At 35.9% G+C, this 13,437-nt stretch overlaps 1 long non-coding RNA gene across 3 annotated transcripts; it reads right to left on the reverse strand.

Annotated features, from left to right (window-relative positions):
* Positions 1–7,647: 7,647 nt before the first annotated feature.
* LOC114290575 (uncharacterized) lies at positions 7,648–11,369 on the reverse strand. 3 transcript variants are annotated; one of them, XR_014363407.1, is made up of 6 exons: positions 10,974–11,369; positions 10,793–10,886; positions 10,446–10,578; positions 8,419–8,455; positions 7,997–8,040; positions 7,648–7,833 (listed from the first exon to the last, which is right to left on the reverse strand). It is a non-coding gene; the product is annotated as an uncharacterized LOC114290575 (long non-coding RNA). The 3 variants fall into 3 exon arrangements; XR_014363406.1 differs by lacking the exon at positions 8,419–8,455; XR_014363405.1 differs by lacking the exons at positions 7,648–7,833; positions 7,997–8,040; positions 8,419–8,455 and adding an exon at positions 9,378–9,627.
* Between the last annotated feature and the right edge of the window lie 2,068 nt (positions 11,370–13,437).

Below are 13,437 nucleotides of genomic sequence, written 5' to 3' on the forward strand. Positions count from 1 at the left end.
CCAATCTTGCACTGCCTCAGTCTTGGTTGTATCAACAGACACTCCTTTCCCAGAAACTACATGGCCTAAGAACTTGACCTCTTCTAGCCAGAACTCACACTTTCCAAACTTAGCATAAAGCTTATGGGCTCTAAGTAACTCAAGCACCACTCTCAAGTGTTCCTTGTGCTTCTCCTCAGAAGGTGAATAGATAAGGATGTCGTCCACGAAGACAACCACAAAACGATCTAAAAATTCCCGGAATATCCGGTTCATCAAATCCATAAAAACTGCCGGTGCATTGGTGAGCCCAAATGGCATGACCAGAAACTCATAATGGCCATACCGCGTACGGAATGCCGTTTCGGAATATCCTCCTCCCTGACTCTTAACTGATGATAACCCGATCTCAAGTCTATTTTCGAGAAACAACGGGAACCCTTCAACTGATCAAACAGATCATCTATACGAGGCATAGGGTACTTATTTTTAACTGTAGCCCGATTCAATTTCCGGTAATCTATACAAAGTCTCAAAGCACCTCCTTTCTTTTTAACAAAGAGGGCCGGTGCTCCCCACGGTGAAACACTAGGACGTATAAAGCCCTTATCTAGCAACTCCTGGAGTTGGATCTTCAACTCAACTAACTCAGCTGGGGGAAAACGATAAGGTGACATAGAAATCGGCGCCGTGCCGGGCACTAGGTCAATAGAGAATTCAATCTCCCGGTGCGGTGGCAAACCAACAAGATCCTCGGGAAAGACGTCCGAGTACTCACAAACCACCCTTGGCAACACAATCTGAGTCTCATCATCCTCACTAATCGAAAGGTTAGCAAGTAGACCACTAAGCTCACTCCGTCCTCGTGGAACGTACCCCGGTGGCAACACATTACCAACCCGGTCCCCCAGAAAATGAAAATACTCTCCGCTCACGGTACAACAAGTGACCCTCTGGCGGTAGCAATCAATAACAGCCCGATATGACGATAACCAGTCCATACCCAAAATAACATCGAAACCCCTCATAGGCATAACTACAAAGGAAAATGGGATTCTATGATAATCTACCTCTATATCACAACCCCTAACACCTTGTTTCAAGATCAATTCACCCCCAAGAGGTGACACTACACAAATAGGAGATGCTAACTGTGCTAACTCTAACTCCAAAACAAATGCAAATGCAGCAGACACAAAGGAATGAGATGCACCCGTATCAATCAAAACATTAGCAACCGAGTTGCAAAACAAGAAGGTACCTCTCACAACTGATGGTGCTGGCACAAGATCCTACGCGGTAACAGCGTACACGCGCCCAGACGACCTCTGAACAACCTGCTCACCCCTAGGAGCATAAGATTGCTGTACCGACTGGGACGATGAAGCCCCCTGATTGGCCCTTGAGGCCTGACCTGACTGAGCTGGCTGCTGACCCTGAATTTGCCTCAAACCAGATGCACCAGGTGTGCCACCCGATTGCGGGCAATACCTCTTCATATGCCCTGGCTGACCACACTGATAACACGAGAGTGGCTGGCCTCTACCCTGACTCTGGCTCTGAGATCGAGCCGAAGAAAATGCTGCTCTCTGAACTCCTCCCCTCTGAGGACAAACTGGAGACTTGTGGCCCAGCTGGCCACACTTGAAGCAGGTAATGTCTCCCTGACTGCCTTTCCCCGAACTAGCACTCGGCACAGGAAAAGTCGATCTAGAAAAGCTACCCTGAGACTGCTGAGGATTAAAACCCTTCTGTCTCTTACCATCACTCTGACCATCCTGACTCCTCTTGGAGCCCTTCTGTCCTTCCTCCTCCTCCTGCATCATGATTTCCATGTGGGCTGCAGTATCAACCATACGCCCATAATCCCGAATCATAGTTCCCCCAACTCTCAGCTTGAGGCCACGCCTCAACTTCTTCTCAAACTCAATGCAGCGGCGTTCCTCAGACGCCACCAACTCAGGTGCAAACCTGGACAAGCTAGTAAATGCAGCCTCAGACTCGGCCACTGAAGAACTCGCCTGCTTAAGCTGACAAAACTGGTCTCGCAGCTTCTCCCTGATTGCTGGAGATAAGAACTTCTCCTGGAAAGCATTCACAAAAGCCTCCCACGTACCTCCTATACGACCCTTAGTAAACTTCCACCACTGACCCGCATCTCCCTTCAACTGGAAAGATGCCAAGGTCACTTTCAACCCCTCGTCTTCGATGCCAAGCATCTCAAACGTCTTCGTTGTCTGTTCGAGCCATTCATCTGCCTTAAGCGGCTCTTTAGGATCACCCACAAATTCATCCGGATTAGACCGGAAGAACTCCCTTTTCAGAAATGAAGGTCCTGCATCCGCAACAACAACCTGAGCTTGATTCTCAGCTCTGAGAATGCCTACTGACTCCCTGAATGCCCCTGCTATCTCTCGGGCTAGAGCGCCCATAGCCTGCTGGCCTACTAGCTCGGCCACATTGGCCTGGCCAATTCCCTCCTGAGCTACCGGAATCTCCTCTGGCACAGGCACCTCCTGCCTACCCGGCCTACCATGCCTACCGCGTCCTCGACCTCGTCCTGACATCCTAATAAAGGAAACAAAGACATTAGCACATTAATAAATGTGCCGAAGCTAAACACTTGCGCCCTAATGCATTGGACAACAATAATTCATTCCACGTAAGCACATAATCACATAAGCACCTACGAATTTCATTCCCGGATAATGATAGTCCCAATGCGTTACTATAGTTCCGGTTGGAAGCAGCAGTGATCAAGTGCCTTTCCAACAAGACTACCAGAAACTCAAGGGTCCAATCAACATCCTAGAAACTACATTCCATACCCACATAATCACATAAACATGTTATCACATAAGCATATAACATTACACTAAGTCTCTATCAGACGAGACGAACCCATTGTGATACTAATCACTTCCCACGTACCCAAAGTATTCAAACCCGGTACGCTCTGATACCAAGTTGTCACGCCCTCAAAATTAACCCATTATATATATCAATGACATGCATTATTTAAAGAAAACATTTCAATAATTCATTAAAATATTCATCAGAGTCTTACTAAATAAAAACGTTACATGTAACATCAAATTAAATGCCCTAACGGCTTACATCTTTCCAAGCCAACACTTGGACACAAAAGTATGAGTTCTAACTCAAATATAAATAAAGCCCTAGGCTTGAGTGTTTACATGTACTAACAATAAAATAAAACAAATAACTAGAAACAGTCTTCAAAGTCCAAGTCCTTCCAAGCTAAGTCCTTGGAGGTAGCTTATCACCTGAACCTGAAAATGATGTTCCCATAAAGGGTGAGCCACAGCCCAGTAGAAATATACTAAACCACATATAAGCAATGAATAAAGTAATAGCATTCAACAGATGGTTAACTAGGATAATCAATTACTTCATTTTACAGCCTCATGACACTATTGTCCAAGATACGTTTTACTTTCCAACTTTATCAACATGGCTCAGAACCTGGCCAAACTTACAACAGTGAATTATATATATATCATATTCACATTCTTCCAATATCAACAAACAAATGAGACTCAAGCTCAAATTAAAACACTTCATACTTCCAGATTGATACACATTTTAGTGCTGTATCAACAAAACACTTCAATATAAATAAGCACACATAAAAGTGATGCTAATGGAGTCCATCCCCTATCTCCTCCCAAACAAAATCCGATTTAGAGGTCCATCCCCTATCTTCCCCTAAACCGTGGAGTACATCCCCTATCTCCTCCCACACAAAACAAAGTATGTAAACACATAACACATACATCACACAATCAATACACATAATGTCTGTATTAATTCAACAGTCAAAATTAATGACTCAACTAAGTGATTAGTTTCAGTTATACCTAATCCACATGCATTGTCTACAACAATCACGACTATCCTCCACCGATAGCCCAAACAGTTATTTCTAGACTTGGGAATAACTATAACAACAATTCAATAGGCGAGTGATTTAAATTATCCAACTACACCATTTAACCAATAATTTCCCAAATTCATGAATTTAACCAAATTCCTCAATTCCCTTAAATTAATTATATAAATTAATTAATTATTACAACTAGGGTTTTTCCCAAAATTATCAAAGCAACCCCAACATATCAAAATACCAAAACTTAGAACAAAACTTATAAAATGGAGTAGGAAATCCCTACCTCGAAGAAAACAACCCAAATGGAGAAGACAGAGATGATACCCAAATACCAAAGTGCTCCAAATCGCCAACTATTCAGATTAAATGGAAGCCCTCGACTCACTCTATCTTTTAAATGAAGGATCTAGGGTAGAAACACTCCCTAAGTGGATCAAATCTAAGAGAGAAGGTGATTAGGGAGAGAGAGAAGTCGGACCTAGGGTTTGGAATAAAAAGGAGATGAAAAAGACTGATCAAAACCCGCTGCTGCGTATATAAACTGGACAGGCTCGATCGAGCGATGCCTCTGTCGCTCGAGCGACCAGACACAGAAAAGCTACGCTCGAGCGAAGAACTCAATCCCTCAGGTCTGTAACCGGACACATGCTCGAGCGAAGGAACTCTCGCTCGAGCGAAGAACGAACTAACTCGCTCGAGCGAAGAAAAGCTCGCTCGAGCCAAAAACCTCTGCTCTCAGGCCTGACTGCAAAATGCAATACTCGCTCGAGCGAATAAACCCTGGCTCGATCGACGGACCAAAACAAAGAGCTCGCTCGAGCAAAGAACTTCTCGCTCGAGCGAAGGGTCAAAATTCTGGGCAGCAACCCTTTGCTCCCAAGCTCAACCAACCTGCTACAACCTGCCCATTGCATCCCCCAACTCAGAAATAAGAAATTAAAGGACGGTAACAAACATAATACAATGGCAGGAGCTACGGAACCTAAGTCCGGATACAATAATCAAATGGGAAAAGACCGGGGTCGCTATATGGCAGTCCCTGGCTTGCATGCCAGTTTTACAGTTTTCTTAGTTAATTCGTTAATTAATTAGGAATTTGTATATTATTTGGACTGTAATATTTGGACTGTACTATTCTTTTATTTGGGACTGTATATTTATTCGGACCCTCTGCGCGAGGGCATAACTGTAATAAGTGTGCGTGTGTGTGTTGTATGTCTTCCAACCCCACGTCTTTCTCCCTTTTATTTATCCGCTTATGGTGGTTAGATTAGGGTATATTTCAATTAGCATACAGTATGATAGCATGTTTGCATTCATTCATCTGTTTTGCATGCACCAGGCTCGGCGCATCATACTAACTGCATTGTACTTTCAATTCCAAATTGAATACATGTTAGTTGTCGCATTCCATATGCCATGTTTAGAATAGTCGAGCCTGCTATAGTTTGCATTTTTGCATGTGTTGCATTAGGCATTTCTGTATACTTAGGATCATGCATGATTTCTAATGTAGTTTCCGTTTTGGCTTGGAGTACTCGGTAAGTTTTATGCTTTAGCATCCTTGCATGCGTGTGAGTGACTGCCATGACAGCATGCTTACCATGAGGCTAATTGCTTATGTGATATAACTGCCTGAATGCCTGTGGGTGAAGGTTGGGTTATTTGGATTGGAATAAATCATCAACTGTGAGTTTTTAAGCCCACTAGATAGTGGCAAAACCATCTTTTCTAAGCCCACCTGAGGGTGGCAAAACCTGCATTTTAAGCCTACTTGCGAGTAGCAAACCACCTTTCAAAAAACAACACGTGAAATGTTCTGTTCCAATTCGGGCGACCCAGTCTATACTTATATGCTGTGTGCATCACTTAGTAACCTAGGCTAATAACCGGAATAAGAACACATAATGTTTTCAAAAATAGATATCATGGTTAGTAGAGGCCGATCTTTGATCGGGCGAGCGGGGTGCTCACGAAGTGACCTTCCCCAATCGTACCCAAGTTCCCGAGTCGAGACAACTTTGGTGATGACGGACACGTGGCCTTTGGCACTGAGTCAGGGTTTCCTAAATTTCCCAAAATAAAATATTTAGGTGGCGACTCTGTATCTGGCAAAGCAGTCCATGTTTGGCACTTCTTTCAAAAATCTGTTTTCTCAAAACGATTTGCCGGATTTGGACTCTTTGGTTCAGACTTAGAACCGTGACACGAATCGAGTCCGAGCTGTAGCGAGGTCCCCGCGGGCTTGTTACACTTACATGGTCGAATTTTTTTTTTTTTTTTTTTTTATCGGCAAAATAAAGCTTTATTAATGGAAAAAACAATATACATGCAAAAATACATCAACAAAGTAGGGAAGTGCACTGAACAGCATAACTAACCTCAACAATCCCAACTTGGTCGAATTTGTTACGAATTACAAGTTAAGATATAATTTTTCTTGTCATTGTGAATAATAATGATCATATTTAAGTACCACATTAAGTCACCATGATTACATGTATCTCATCACTTAAATCTTTGTATCAATACAATAATGATATTTTTACTATCTTACTATCTATTGCAGAAATCTTTGTATCAATACTATCTTACCAGTCTTTGTATCTCATCACTTACATGTATCATATTTATCTATTTTTACTATCTTACTTTATAATAAAATGTATTAATTTAGTTGCAGAAATAATGTTATAATAATTATCTATTTTTTTTATCTTACTTTATAATATAACTAGCGTATGCCCGTGCCTAAAGGCACGGTATAAATAATATTAAGATTAAAATACAATTATAAAAATATATTTAACAGAGTTGTTTACCAATTGAGTGTTAAAGAAGGTTGTCTTGGATTGATACATTTCTTTGATTTCTCTCGTTCTCGTCGCAGGCGCTGTCCTAATTGGTATGCAGAACATGGGTTTTGTTTTTTTTCACGTTCTCGCCGTGCACGTTGAGTCAATGCCATTTTTAATTACACATTATCATTGTGTGCCTAAAATGAGAATATTATATAATTAGGTGCATAAAATGTGAAGATTATCCTCTCTCTCTTGCTTTCCTTTTATCATGTATTTGTTCTTAAAAGTTTAACTAACTTTTCTTATTCGCTCGGTTGAGTTGTTAGTCACATAAAAACCAATGTGTGTATTGATGAAATTTAAAAAGGGAGGAAAAAAATAATTTGAAAACACATTACACACACAAAGCTGCAAACTGCAACCTGCAAATTGTTTGTTGTCCTTTTCTTCTTTCCTTAAGAATTTATAAGTAAAATAAAAATTTTAAAAAACCTATTTTATATAATTAAAAAAGTCATTTAATTAATTTTAAAAATCTATTTCAAATTAATGTTTAAACAAATGCGTTAACATGTATAAATGCTTACTTTAACATAGTTTAGAAAAATATTTCAAAATCAGTCAAATCAATTGAATAAATATTTTAAAAACAATAACTCATAAAAATGTACATAAAAAATAGTATATGACACTATGCAATTCTTAAAAAAAAATCTATATAAAAACAAAAATTTAATAAATATTTGGAAAACAAACTTTTTAAAAATGTTAAGAAACCATACCACGGGATTTGCATGTTCCTTTCCTTTGCCAGAAGGGATAGCCTTTTTTTTTTTTCCTTTGATGTTGCTTTGTGTTTTTTCTTTGCCTATGCTTATAAAAAAATAAGTAGAATCTATTTATAAATAATGTACAAAATGATAAGAAAATGCATTCGTATATTAGTTACTTTTAGGCTTACCTCATGAATATGAATAGTATTAAGGTCACGTTCATCGTGAACAACATTAACATTTCTTTGTTGAAGAAATTGAATCTATATATACAAAAACTTTAGAGTGATAAATAAAACTTTGTACAGATAAATAAGAAAAAAAATCATTTCTTTCTTGATATTACCGTTCGGTGTAAGTCTTCATCCACCTATAAAGTAGTTGTTTAAAGCATTTATTAGAAGAAAATTAGATATGATAAGTTTAAAATAAATAAATAAATAAATAAGCTTTATTTTAAATAAATAGGCCTTACATTATAAGAGAGGTATTTAAATTTATATGGAGGGGGAGAAAAAAAAAAAAAACCTTACTTGTTCGAAAATGGTGATATTGTCCATAATTGTTGTACTTCAACCTGAAAATATTTGGTTATATAATTATGACGGTTGAATGATGTATTTTAACAATTACATTAAAATGATAAAATTAAAATCAGCCCTACCAACATAAAAGGTATTAAAATAGGAGCACAACAATTGTCCAAATTTAAACTCTTCTCTTTCCCAACTAACTTCAATTTTATAGTCTTCAAATTAAATTTATAATTATCATTTAAAAAGTTCAAACATAATTTTATGACCCAAAAAAAAAAATGTTTAATCAGCAATTTAAACAGTTGGTAATGAAAGAAAAAAACTTAATATTTGTTATTAGACAAATGAGACACTTGGTAATGAAAAAAAAAAAAAAAAAAAAAAAAAAGAAGCAAAAAAATATCATAGACAAACCATACCTATATATATAATGAACAACCATCAGCCAAACCATACCTACACATGAATAACTTACAAAGCAAGACCATAATTAGGAGTTCACGCAAACCATATCTATATAATATTTATACACCCAGTTAAATTCTTTCAGACCTTGAACTCAAAGTAATGAAACTCAAGGATCTCAAACCTCAAAAATAGGTTCAAAGTGCTTCTTTGGAGTCCTTTAGCGACAATTGTTTAAAGCTGAATTCAAGTTATTAATTAAGAAAATAAACACACATGTTTCAAGTTGTATGCATATGAATAAGTTGATTGGGTTGATTATATGATTTTTTATATATTAAATTCAATATCTATCCGAAATAAGAATTAAATTCATCAATCTCAACCACAGCCGAGTGGTTGAAACCGCCCCCATGTATTATGCTGACCAAGTCGATTCTTCAAGCAATCCCAACACTACTTAAATTTATTTTTTGATTTGATAAAATTACAAATTTAATATAAAATTTAATCCCAACACTATTTAAATTTATTTTTTTAATCCGAACACTATTTAATCTCACACTATTTAAATTTATTTTTTAATTTGATAAAATTAAATTTAATCCCAACACTATTTAATCCCAATACTATTTAAATTTATTATAAATATAATCCCAATACTATTTAGAACCAATACAAAATCTAGGTAACAATTAAGCATATTAAATTCAAAACTTATAACATATTGTAAAGATGAATTAATTGCAACCTATCAGGATTACAAAACAACATAATAAAGCATTCAATATGGCTTCACATGGATTTGAAATAAACATGGGACTTTAAAAACCAAATCCATTAGGTACATGAGCAAGGTTGACCAAGCATGTGAAAACCAAGCTCAGCCTAGATGGGCTTGGATTCAGTTCAGACCAAGTTTAATTAAGCTGAAGTTGAACAATTTAGTGACCAATTAATCTAGAGCTGAAGCTATCAATAAGTCAGTAAGTTTCATTTGCAGAAATATACAGCTATGTATGAATTCACACACATATATATAGACACATTTAATAAATACCTTCAATTGTTCAGTAAAAGTAAATCAAAGCCCCTCCACATTAAAAAAAATACCTGGAAGCACACAAAATTTAACTGAATATTTGAAATAGCCTATTATAATATGGTACAAATATATGGAAGATAGCCCCGTTGGACTACCCCTGTGCAGCTCCCCAGGTAACCTAAAATAAGTTAGATTGGAAGCACCTTTTAAAACCAATACGAAAGAATATCATCTAGGTAACAATTAAGCATATCAAATTCAAAACTTATAACATATTGTAAACACACAATTTAATTCTAACCATTCATCTCTATGATACATATTGAAACACACAAAACAAATGGTATTCTTCTGAATTCTGGTAATTATTTATGGTAATTATGGTAATCAAGTTAGGATTGATTATGGTAATTTCAAGTTACAATCCATCTTATTAAGCCAATAATTCACGTGCTGCATGGATTCACGTGCTGCATGGATTGCAAATTTCAATCTATCGACCATCTTATTTATGGTAATTTCAATCTATCGACCATCTCCCAAAAATTCACGTGTTGCATGGATTGCAAATTTCAATCCATCTTGTTAAGCCAACAACAAACAAATTCATAACCTAACAGCATGTTCAAGATTATCACACCTTCAAATATACAAACTACAAACTATCCTCACAAATGAATTTTAATACTTAATGTTATTAACCCAGATCTGTAAGTAGAGACAACTCTAAGGAACCAATAAAAAAAAAGAAAGGCACTTCATAATCAGTAGAAGAGCAATCACAGGCCTTAAGAACATCTAAATCAACATGTCAACTCAAATCTATCAAAAGATATTAAAAGATATTATGCGCACATGATAATAGAACATCCATAAAACTTCTCAACTTATTATATAGATTTTGTTAAATGCAAACATAGCTAGTTAAATTATTGTAGTCTGAGCACAAAGAGGTTTCTTAATTAGAAAAGTGGCAGAACTGAAACAAAGGCATACCTTCCCACTAAATGCAGCAATTCTGGTAAATCTATCATCTTTTCCATTACGTTGTCATCCAAAGGCATACATTTTGAATCTGTAAGGACCTGAAGAGCATTTCTATATAATTGACTGCCTTCATCAGCATTCCCTGTATGAAAATGGCACATGACCCCACACTCAAAAACTTGAAATAGATCTCCATCTATGAATGAACTTTTAAATTTAAAGTTCACCGCAATCCACTCATAGTAGAATGAGCAACTTTTTGACCCCACACAAGTACTGGTGTTAACATGATCCGACTAATTTAAATGAAATCAGGAAGAAAACTACTTGCATACAATGAAGAATACGAAGTTCACCTTATGCACATTTCACATGGGCCAACAAACACATAGCCATTCAAAAACTCTTTCATTATTCTCCCCGTATAACTTTGCATATATGTCAAGAAATCTACAAAGTCATCACAGAATGGAATATAAAACAAAAAAGAAATTAATAAATAAAAGACAAAAATATTGAAATCTACAGCCAAATTACCTAATAAAGGGATTTTCAGCATCCATAGCTTTTCCTTCCTTCATTAGAAGATTGCAGAGGCCAAGTAAAGCCACCACCAAATCCTCAATTTCTGCACCTTTGCAGCTTTGCTCAATTCCAATATTCTACATCGCAATTCCATAATTTATACGTATAATTATATAAATTTTAACACAAAAAATTTAATAAAAGTATATAAACTTACAATATTTTATAAAAAATGCTTTGTATGAGAGCAAATTGGTTTGTAGAAATGTTTCACGAAGTTAATTTAAGAAGGAAACTTTCAAATGTCTAAGAGCATTATATACAACTTTTCTCATGTTTCTTTATCGGATTTAATAAAATTAAATCAATTAAAAAATTATCCAGTCAGGCAATAAGTGTCTATAAAAGCTGTATAAAAAGTACATAACACAATGGATTGATTAAATTGTTGTTCAACGTTGAATGATCCTTTAGAGGGGAAAAAAAAAAAGGGGGTTGAACCCAGATCAAAATAGCTGTGACTTGGTAAAATAAGGCTGATGCAAGTAGGATTTTTAGTAACATATGAATGTAGAAGGCAAGAAAGCACATAGAAAGAAAAAGTGCAGAACACTATGGATTGATTAAATTGTTGAGAACACATCACAGATTCACATAACTCACAGATTCACATAACTCACACACAGCATCACATAACATCACAGATTCCTGGGCAAAGACACAAACACACAACATCTACTATTGTCAAATTTTAGTTCCAAAACTGAATCTAAATTCATCAGGTGGACTGTGACCTTTTACCTCATGTATTTCGAACCTTCTTGTCGGCGACGGCGGGGTAGGGTGTCGGCGGGGGACGACGATGCCCTCCTCTTTCTCTCCTCTCACTGAATCGAAGAAGGTATGGGTTTGTTACAAAACAAAGGCCTAAAATGGGGAAGGGGGATGAAGGAGCGGGAGATGAAGGGAGGAAGACAGGAATAGAGGGTTCGAGTTTGGGTCTCCAGCGAGGGCGAGGGAGAGGAGAGGTGGTCAGTGGTCATCGCAAGAGAAGAGAGAGTAGCGTATGAAAGAGAGAGGGGGAAGAGAGAGATGTATCTGTGAAAGAGATGTATTCAAGAAGAACACAGAGGGAAGAGATAGAGAGGGAAGGTGGGTAGGTGGGAAAGAGACAACGATGCTTTAGGGAGAGAGTCTTTGGGCGGGAGATCTGTTGATCTCAACCATCCATATAAACTTGGGATTAATCTCAATCATTAGATCAAAATATATCTCTGAGACATTTCTATACATTTTCAAAAAACCTCTTCTCTTATTATATAGATGTGTTAGTTTAGTTGCCTGTATATTGGATATATATATATATATATACGTATGAGTAGTAAAGAATTATTACTTTAATTTTATCTTGATAAATAAGTTGGTAAATATAACGTGGTATAACAACTTTGTAAGTGTAATATTATTGTATTTATAGAGGGTTATTATATATCTCATTTTCTTAAATATCACTGAATACAGGATATTAGATTATTTATATTATTATTTTCTTAATGATTAAGAATCATAAATAATTATCCACATAAATGATAATACAAAACTAATAGCCAAAAAAAGAAAAAAGAAAAAAAAGATTCCATATTACATTTTTCATTATAACTTACCTATTGTTTTCTTTGTGATCTTAATGCACACATTTGTAACTTGCGAAAGAGAAATCAAGACGACAATCATGAAACATGGCCTGGATTTAAGCCTATTTTATGGTAAAAGAGTAAAGAGAAAGAGACAATGTTCAAGATTTTAATTATTATTCAGAAAAATAGTGCTTTCCAATTTTATTTTTTTTAAAAAAAAAAAAACTCAAAATACTAATAGAAATACCTACACCTCTGTAAGTATTTTCAATATTTTATTATTGATGCTGATATTTATTTTCAAAAATTGGATAATTTTCATGGTATTTTAGGATTTTTTTCCCTTTCTACTTTCAAATTTCCAATTTGAATGTCAGCATTTCCTATGAATATTGCTTTCGAAGATTTATTCATTAAAATCCTATTTAGGTAATGTTATATAAACAAAGTTTATATATCTCAAAGTAAAAAGTCTATTCCTATAGGTCACAATTATAAAAATGTCATTCTCATATAATTTTATATAAATTTTTCATATAAAAAAATGGGTAAATTGCACTGATCTTTCTCAAATTTTAGAGAAAATATAGCATGTCTAACAATTTTGGCATAATTACCCCTACTCTCTTTTAATAAGGCTGAAAGATCTAAAACTAATGCAGATTGTGAATATATAAGGATATATAAGCTAAAATATACAATTCAGAGTAAAAGAGATGAAAATATCATTTTCCCGTCTATATGATTAACAAATTATTAATGAAAAGAGATTATGTATTATACGAATTAAAATCTTAAAAAAAATCAATGTAATTATGCCAAACTAATAGGACCCACTA

The sequence above is a fragment of the Camellia sinensis genome, chromosome 3, assembly GCF_055761805.1.
Source record: "Camellia sinensis isolate YWXY chromosome 3, ASM5576180v1, whole genome shotgun sequence".
NCBI classification, from domain to species: Eukaryota; Viridiplantae; Streptophyta; class Magnoliopsida; order Ericales; family Theaceae; genus Camellia; species Camellia sinensis.